The sequence below is a fragment of the Pundamilia nyererei genome, unplaced genomic scaffold, assembly GCF_000239375.1.
Source record: "Pundamilia nyererei isolate P.nyererei 1_Seehausen unplaced genomic scaffold, PunNye1.0 scaffold00021, whole genome shotgun sequence".
In the NCBI taxonomy this organism is placed as follows: domain Eukaryota; kingdom Metazoa; phylum Chordata; class Actinopteri; order Cichliformes; family Cichlidae; genus Pundamilia; species Pundamilia nyererei.
Genome location: NW_005187422.1, coordinates 1,493,654 through 1,503,830, shown reverse-complemented (window position 1 = coordinate 1,503,830; position 10,177 = coordinate 1,493,654). Strand labels below are relative to the sequence as shown.

At 38.5% G+C, this 10,177-nt stretch overlaps 1 protein-coding gene across 2 annotated transcripts in view; it reads right to left on the bottom strand.

Annotated features, from left to right (window-relative positions):
- Positions 1-10,177, bottom strand: part of cntn6 (contactin 6) — a 135,836-nt gene that overhangs the window by 60,015 nt on the left and 65,644 nt on the right. For both annotated transcript variants that reach the window (XM_005726627.1, XM_013909199.1), the window contains exon 2: positions 4,812-4,872. The gene's annotated coding sequence lies outside the window, so the exon portion shown is untranslated. The remainder of the gene's footprint in view (positions 1-4,811; positions 4,873-10,177) is intronic.

Below are 10,177 nucleotides of genomic sequence, written 5' to 3'. Positions count from 1 at the left end.
TATACCCTCCTAGTTTCAAACAGATCTTTTCCTATAGAAGGGAAATGCCATAACCACTCGAATCAAGGTTCTTCTGCTACAGCTGTATTTATAAACCACTGTCAAATAAGAAAGTTCAACCACTGAGCTTCAACTGCTTCAAAAAACAAATTAAAATGAACTGTATTATTGTCAGACAACAAGTAAAATGAAAATGCATGACTGAGTGATCAAGCCTGTGGCAAAAAAAACTATTTTTCTTTTTTTACTTTCCCTCTAAACAATATAATATTGAGGTGTCAACAAACAGCAATCGAGGTATTAAATGTGGTTTTGGAGAATTATTACATCTAATATCCAGTGTTTGATACATTTCCAGTGATTAAACAAAATGTCAGTGTTGTACAACAATGCCACAAAGGCAAAGAGGGAACGCATACTGAAAGCTAAACTGTGTTTGTATGCGTACAACACTAACTACAGTGAACAAGAACAGTTAAAACTTGTACATTCACCTTAGTTTTACTGACGATCAGGTTGACTGAGTGCTGCTCAGACAAGTGCAAACCACGTGCACATGCACTCATGAGGAGCACATGGATGATAGTGTTATCTGCAGGGTTTCCTCGAGGGTAACTTAGCCTCTTGCAGTCTTCTTCTTTAGTAGTCTTCTGTGTAACTCAAAAATCCCTGCTACACAGCTTTGAGAAAATTTATTAGGGTAACTACTGTAAGGCGAAGTTTGTTAGACTGGCAATGTTGTTGTAAATTTTGGAGATGAATAAATTTGAAAACCTTACTTGAATCAACGATTGCTAGCTGCAGTTAATCAAGACAAAAAAAACAAAAACCAGGCGCTAAAACAGATAATGTCCACAACTTCAACTGTTCCTTTTCTTTTTTATTTCATCTCAATTCTTCTAATAATTTGGTCCGGACAGATGAATGTAAGAAAAACGCAAATCGAAATCATGAATAGAAGAAGGGAGAATGGACGTGTAGGGAGGAAATGCAGTCAATTTTTTCTTCTCTCTATTATTTATTCTGAGAGAGCTCAGTAGTGTTCATCCAAGCTTCGTCTTGTCAGTCATCATCATTGATTTGGTTTCCACTTTTTTAACCTTCAACCTTTTTGTTTGTCATCCTGTCCACAGCCTTGTCATGAGTCTCAATCAAATACGGAAGGACTGATCAATAAAAGTTGTGGTTGATGTCTTTCCTTATGAGACTCACTAGATTGATGCATTTCCTGTTGTGCAGAAATGCAATGAAGAAACTTTATCCATCTAACAACTGAAGCCAGTCTTTTGACCTACTTAGGCTTCTGAGGTGTGAAATGTTCCCTTCTTTCAATAAACTGCCTCGCGTTGTGCTATTCTCAGCCTACTTTAGAGTCTGAGGTAATTATATGTTGATTAAGGTGCTGGATGAAGAGATTCTAAATGAATGACACCAAGCTGCATATGGTAATTACAGTTAGATGCGAGGCTTTTATTTTGGCCCAGAAGACACTTTCAATCGATGTGAAATGTTTTCCAGACATTTTGTCAAAACGCCTATCTGTGATCAATGCTGCTATAGACCAGCACCTGTAAGTAATTCCTAATCAATATGTTTTAAAATTCAGACACACTTGCTAAGTGCCATGTGAGCAGAACTCAGAACAAGTCAAATTAGACTTGGATGAAAACACTGAAAAAGCAGATCTTTTGCTTCTTTGCTTTTCACTGACAGTTACTACCGTGCCTTTTAAAGGTCTTGCTTAGAGAGTTTCAGAGATTTGAAAGCTCGTATAAGAAGATCTAGCTGCACTCTTTGAGGTATAACTTGTAGATAGGACTGCATTATCTATATTAATCCTCCCATCATTCATTTTTGCATGTGAGTCAAAGACAGGCCATTTGCCAATATAAAGATACCAGATTAGGAATTAGAGTCATTGGTATTTCATGGATTGTGAGGATATGAAACCATTAAAGCCAGTAGGAGAGGTTGCCTAACAAGCCCCTGCAGCCTAAAGTCATTAGTAGACTTGCTCTGCTCGCTGACAGATGTTAATTTATGGCGAGTTGTCCACTTTCACTTTTGGGATGATCAACTTTATTCTGTCCACTTGCAAACACCCTCGTTTGTTCACCATTCAAAGTCGGGCTCAAGGATTCTGGTCGCATTTAGCAATAGACAGTAGCTATTTATGCGTAGTGCAGAGGCCCCAATCCCATAAGGTATATAAGTGAGGGAGCGGGCACTGTTCCCGTCTCAGACAGCACAAGTCTCTTTTAATGATGCATAGGTCCTTGGCATCCTCAGGGAGGATGTGTTTCTTGGTCACAGTCCAGAAATTTAAAGCAGTTGCTTGTGATCCCCATGATTAATTTATATACCCTAGAAAAAATACAATGGTAATAATTCTTGTGCCCAGTGGATGGTGGTCGCAGGTGTTGGAAATACCAAATGGGATGAGGCCAAGCTAATGGTGCCTGGAAGGGAAACTATCTGTCAAGGATAATCCCTAATACTGTAACACCCAGCATAGATAATGTCCTTTCCCCCACCTTTCTCCCCCCACTGCCCATGATATTGAGATAACGGTGCTAAAATGATTACATGAGGAATGGGTACTGACACGGATAAATCTGTGTATCCAGAGTGAAGTTTTGCCTGGTTTAACATTTAGTGAAGATTACCTTTCCCACTCTGAAACAGCCAAACTAAGCTAAGAATAAAAGGCGGGGTGGGGGATGTCCTGTGAACTCCAGTGAACCACGTTCCACTTCATTACACTCTGAGTAATTGGTTAAATATGTGACTACAGAAATTAACTTTGCCAGCCTTGCGAGAGGTAATTAAGGCATTTTTTCCTCTTTTTTTGGAGCAGGGAGGACAACCAAGATAAACGCAACATTCAGCATCACACAGAGCCAGGTAAAGACTGCGTAATCATAGCACAAAGTACCAACAGCCTGAAAACACATCCCTGATTTCACTCACTTCCTGATTGTTCAGTAATTATATGGTACGCTAATACTAATATCAACATATGCCTTCACTGTAGAGCTGTCGCTTCAAAGTCTTTGTTTTATCTTATCCAAGCTGTAAATATCCACAAACCCACCTGATCTCAGATTACAGTCCATCTTAAATCCCATCAGCCACAAGGGAGCGTGAGCAGTGCTGCAGCTCAGGTGGCAGACTGTCACTCATTGTACAAGTGCATAATACAAACACTGAGTAGGAGAAGAATATTGAAAGCTAACACCCTGCCAGTTCAATACAGACTTAGCAAACAGAACTGTACATGAAGTTAGGGCGTGGAAGGACCAGAAAGACCTCAGATGTGAGGTGAATACTTATAAATGCTCAAGGAAAGAAGATACAGAATTCTCAGCTGTCTTTTGTCAACTTTTGCTTTTCATGCGGCAGGGTTAGGCCAGAATTTGTGATCAGTTGTGTAGTTGGAAATGTTCCTACCAGTTTTCTGAAGCTGAAGGTTTCAGATAACCTTACAAAGAAGGACAGAACCATCCTTTAAGCAGTCATGATTTCCTGAGTTGATTTTTTCTCTCTCCAGAGGACCTGAGCCATTACCCAATGAGGTAATGTCTGCTAGCTCCATTTTACATTTTTAAGAAACATCCAGGTAACGTTAAGTACAGCTCCTAAATGATGCTCGTGAGGCCGCCGAGGAGGTGAAAGATGCTAGAGCTCCAAAACTGCTGTAAAGTTAGCAAGCTAGTTGCAGCTAATGTGGTAAGGGGGGAATGCTACCGATGTCAAATTGCCATCCATTGAGGTAAAGTCAGTACATTTAGATGTAAATCTACAGTAGGTTAAACACCTTTGGTACAATATGATGAGTATGCACAACCTTAAAGTAAAGGGGTGTTTACTTTTAGTAAAATACTGTGATTGGTTACTTTTCTCAGTAACACTGTAACATCAACGCTAACACTGTGGAACAAATATATACTGGCTTTAGCTTTCATGTCCTGCAATTGGGGTGAGAGAAATATAGTAAAACTTCAAAATAATATTGCTTTATATGTACTTTTTTCATGTCAGTCATGTTGTAATCTCTGGTGTAATCTCAGTTTCGCTCTACTGTAAGTAAGCATAGCTTGGGTGTGCATTTTATGCTGTAATAATTAATGTAAATTGTTTTTACTGGATGAATGAAAGTTAATATCATTTATCAATACTGTATGTCTGACAGATGGTTTGTATCTCACCTTGCTACAACAACTCAACAATATTAGAGTAAAACATATAATGGGAAATATGGAGGAAGAAAATGAGGTGTGAGGATGGGGAAACTGATTTAAGCAACTTTATATTGGGTTTCTTTACTATTAACGAAATGTTTCTATCACAATTACGCATTGCTTTATATAATTTGTCATTATTGTGGCCTCTTATCCTAATAATTTAATATTATCCAGATATATACATTTTAGTTACCAAACAAATTTCTGGGGATTATGTTGGTAAACAAGTTGTTTTACTGAAATACAACTACACTAATATTTTTTGACTAGCATAGCAACAACAACATCAAAGTGTCTTTATTTATTGACTGCATATTTTAGACTACATGTTTTTACTTCTCCAAACCTAAAAAGTGTAATACTTTAAATACTTAAAAAATAGTAAATTGAGAATTGCTAGGACAGAACATACATCTGCCTACCCACACATTCCTAGGAAGAGCAGATTATGCTACCACAGTTCCTTTACCTGGAAAAACAGTAATTTATAGTCAGTCAGTCATTTATAGCATGCAATAAATCACAAAGGCCAAAGACAAGCATGTTTCACACTGATTGAATACTCACAGGAAGTAGAGTCTGCTTGCTCTTTCCTTCACAGGTAAGACACAATCAGTCCTTTGGCCAGCTAAGAAAAAAAAACAGAGGAAATGTTGAGTGATTGTAATAATACTTTCATGACGAGAGAATTCAAACTGAGTTTAAATTCAACCATACAATCTGCACAACCAAACAGGCTATTCCTTTAAAATCCCCTAGATTGAAGGCACAACATGATACAAGATTAATAAGTGATATATTTCTAAAGAAAATGTACATCGGAGAGTTGCTGCAAATAATTATGTGAGGGAAAAACCTTCAGATATATAGATCTGCAGGAATCAGAATAAACGCTTTATCCTGTCACAGTGTTGAATTCTTTTTATGATTATATTAAATGACAATAATAATTTTGCTGCTCGCAGTAGGATGGCTAAAACAACAATTCCTCCTTCGGCCAAATGTAATATTCGTTCATGGTGTTTTTTCAATCAGCATTTAAAAATCAAACAGAGCAGCTGTTCCTTTGTTGTACAATAAGTTGTGAATACTGATAGATTGGATGCATTCCTATAGTGTCCTTGTTTCTATCAGTGATTCATTCTCTAGCTTAAGTGAGCCACTTTAGAAATTAAATACAGTTTTCAGAGGGTGGAAATGTCAAAATAATTCTCATCTTTTCTTTTTTCATTATGTTTAATGTAAAGACTGTAAAGTTAAAGCTTTATAGGTCAGACTGTTTACAATATGTGATGTTTCTTTCGTTTAGACATGACCATTTGTGTTTGCTCTAATAGCAGTCATGTCCAAATTTTGTGTATTTTACAAAACACAATTAAGTTGTTCAGTCAAATTACTGAAATTCTACTTCTTTGACTGTTAAACAAAAGTATACAGCAATCATGGAAAATGGAAAATATTCCAACATGTATGGAATTGGGTTTGTATTAAGTAATATTAAGTACGTATAGCTTTTCCAGTTGAAAGAAAAGCATTTAGAGATTTAATGAAAACGAAAATTGCAGAGAATTTTATTTTTGTTTTATTAGTACTTTTGGTGCTTTTAGTAGTACTAATCTTTAGGTCTTATTGTCACATATATAGTTATTTCACAGATCATCACATTAACTATTTGGTCTATTCATCTTTATTGACTCTAATGTTTCCATAGCTGCTGTGTAATAATGAATAATGAAAAATAAATAAGAAATAATGAAAAAAGGAATGAACAGAACTAGCTAATGTAAAATGGCAATGAATTCCACAATTTGGGAGATATTACTCTGTTTATTAGCTGATCTGAGCGACAAGGAAAGGGGGTGCAGTGCAAGTACAGCAGCTCTAAGACATAAGACAGGGCAAGGCTATTTAAGGACTGAAAAACACACAAAATCATTTAAAAATAAAGCCTAAAATGGACAGGCAGCAATCTGAATAACGATAAAACATCGGTAATATTCTTCCATATTCTAGTCAAAAGTTGGGCTGCAGCATTTTTGCACCACCTGAACCTGAGACCGGCAGGACTAGCTAACACCCACATAGAAATAGTTACAGTAATCCAACCAAGTTGTGATAAAAGCATGACTGTGAAAAAGAAATTGGTGACAGAATCAGAATACTTTTTTAATCCCTAAGGAAATTATGTGGGTTACAGTTGATCCAAGACAGTAACAGACTAAACTATTAAAATAATACAATTTATTACAGATTTTACAAATTTAAGAAATAGCACTAATATATTAAAAAAAATGCTCAATTATAAATATCAAGAATTAACAGAGGTGGCTATCAAGAATATTGACAAAGAATATTACAGAGGTGGAATATATATGATTGATATTTGACTCTAACCTGTGAACTTTGTCATTCGCTATTTTACTGTAGAGCATGTGCAAAAAGGATGTAACTATTGCAGTGTTTACAGTGTATTAGGAGTTGTACAGGCAGACTTATATGCATCCCCGTGATAAATCCTTACTTTTCACATGCTGCTGATAATAAAGTGCACTTCATTTACTGATCATCGGCAAGTGTGATCACTACTACAAAAGAAGTTGTTTTAGCAGTTTGCAAGTCTGGAGCACTGCGGTATGTGTTGACACAATGCCACATTTTCCACAATTCCCAAGAAGTGGACATGCCAGCAAATTTAGAAAAAGTTCTCAGGGAACCTGCAAAAAACCCCAAGGTCTACATCTAACAAAACAGTCCTCAGTCAGCAAGTTAAATGTTAACGTTCATGGCAGTAGAATTACAAAAGACTGGACAAGTATGGCTTGTTGGTAAGAGATGCCAGGAGAAAACTTCTTTCTAAATAGGACATGGCAACATAGCTTAGGTTACAAAGTTGCATCTATACAAAAATCCACAACCAAAGTGGAGATGTTTGGTAGTAATGCACAGAACCATATTAAGCAAAAACCAAACAGAGCATGTTTGCACAAATGGAGGAGATTTACACCATCACTACCAACAGAGGTGAAGATTTTGGTCCAGTCTGCACTCATGAAATCCTGTAGTGGGATCTCCAGAGAGATGCATGAATGAATGAATGCCTGGAAACCTCTGTCAATTGGAGCAAAACTACAAGGAAGAGTGGGCCAAAATTCCTCAACAATGGCTTTCTTCAAGTTATTGCTATTAAAGGTTGTTATAAGATACTGAGTCATGGGCTGTACTTTCTTTTTCACAGGACTGTAGGTTCACAAATATCAACTAAATTCCGTGGGCAGTAGCAACCATAGGCTTTATGATACTTTGTAGCACCTCATTTAGCTTTAAGCTTGTGTCAATGGCTGTGACCCATTTTAGCTCCTACCTTTGAGGAACAACAATTACAAAGGTGTAGTCATAGTATGAATGAGAGCTACTGTGCTGAGCAGCTGCCCCCTTCTCCACATATGACAGCCCACACAGAGGATTGAGGGTAACATTAAATAGGACATGTTTTGCATTAACAAACACTGGTCCCACTTTCCTGAATGTGAAAATACATTTCTACAAGAGATAACATTTGTAAGGAGGAAAAGTCAGATATCACAAACACGTGCTTCGAGACACTGCAGAACTAATCATAATGACCTGAATGTCTGCACAGGCACCACAGAGGCCATTTACTCAGTGCAATTTGGTTTCCAGCAAGACTCCTGCAGAGCCATCACAAAAAGACTGATTGATTCTGGAGCTGGACAGAGCCTTGCTTGCCCTGGCCTAAATAATAATAATAATAATAATAATAATAATAATAATAATAATAATAATATGAGGAAGAGCAACCAAAAGGGAAAAAAAACACTGCAAGCAGTAAACTGCAAGCATCAGAGGTGTCTTTTCCTTAAGTAAAAAAACTGGAAACATTTTTAATTTGAGAATGATTTTGTTTAGAACTAACAGGTATTACACAAGAGATATACTTGAGGAAAACACAGAGAGAAACAGCTTCCGTTGGGAACTTGTTTAAAAGCGTGGAAACCTTTCAAGAAATGAAATGCATTGAAATTCAAGACTCAGCTCATTGTAATGAAACTTACTAGCTTATGCTCTAAAATTGTCTGCATAAGCACTCAATTGTTGTTGCTTGCATCATTTAAAATGGAATTTTCCTGGGATAGCATACATTGGGAATATCTTGATTGGTTTTTTGATTAAATTATACCTACCTGCATCTTTTTCTTTAAAGATGCCAGAGATGTCTACACTATAAATATGTATCCGCTCAATCCTGTTTAAGTAGGAATAGTATTATCTGGGACTTCCAATAATTTTCTTACAGCTGTATCTGTCATTGATATGATCATAATCCAGTACAAATCTACAATGTTCTTAATTTTTAAATTAAACGTTTGACGGTAAATGACCAACCTTTTCTTATGCCAAACACAGAACTTCTCGTATTATATTAGTCCAGTGGGAATCACCATCTTTGTAATTTTCCTCTTTTATGATGCCTCAATTAGACTGTAAAAAATCCAGTCATATGGAAATGGCAGATGTGTCAAACCACAAAAACGATCTCCATGGCTACATTATGGATCAGTGAGTGTTGGTTTACTTAACCTTTCTTCCATGAGGTTCTTTTAGTATATGGTAAGCAAGAAAGTCTTTAAGTGGTGATGGGGCTAGGGTCCTCCAAATCCCCCAGCTACAGGGCTGGTGGTTTGATCTGACAGACTGGTCCATCTTTGAACAGCAGGATTTAGAGATCTTCACACAGTCTGTCCTGCTGTGTAGAGAATGTGACAGCAACCAAAACCATCCAGATTTTTCCTAACCGAAAATCTATGTGGTCAGGAGGAGACTGAGAGTGGTTAACCCCAGGAGAGCTGCTAGCCCCAATGGCATCTATATCCCAGCATACTGCTGCAGGGATCCTCACCAGGCTGTTCAACCTCTCCTTGACTCATGCCACCTTTATCACCTGTCTGAAGGCCTCCACTATCATTCCCATACCCAAAGAGCCTGGAATAGACAGTCTCATTGACTACAGACCTATAGCCCTCATGTCTGTAGTCATCAAGTGTTTTGAGTGCATTAGAGACCATCAACCCCCCTCCCCCGACCCCTACCTGTTTCCTTACAGAGCAAATCGGTCCACGGAGGATACCAACACCATTAACCTTCACAAAGTGAGCTAAGTGAGGATGCTCTTTGTGGACTCAGCCTTCAACACCATAATCCCAGACATTACTACCAACTGAACCACCTTCTGATCCCCACTGCCAACTGCTCCTGGATCAAAGCCATCCTCACCAACTGGCCTCAATCAGTCCGACTCAGACCCAACCACTCTAATATCCGTACGTAGATGACACCACCGTGGTTGGGCTCATGTCTGATGGAGATAAGACGGCGTGCACTGGTGCTCAGAAAATAACCTGAAGCTGAGGGACAGACAGGTCCATTTCCCACTCATTATGAATAGAGAACGGGTGGAATCTGTCTCGACCTTCAGATTTCTGGGCACCCTCATCTCCGCTGATATCACCTGGACCATAACACAAACTCCCTAAAGAAGGCCCAGCAGCAGCCGCTCTTCCTCCCTGTCCAGAGGGAGAATAACCTGGACCAGAAGCTGCTGCTGGCCTTCTAACGTTCCTCAGTGGTTTCCTACTCTCTGGGTGTTTGGTAAGCAGGGGCCACAACTGAGAACAGGAAGGCTGTGCAGAGGGTTATTAACACTGTCCAAAAACCCTACCCTCTGCCACCCCTGGAGGCCATCGCCAGATCCTCTCATCTCAGGAAAACCAGGGCCATCACAGACGATCCCTGTGCTCACCACCTGTTTGACCCGCTGCCCTCTGATCGACTCCTCAGGTCAATTAGGTCCAACGCCTCCAGACTAACAAACAGCTTCTTCAACTGGGCCATTCGAACTGTCAGCAAATACTGAG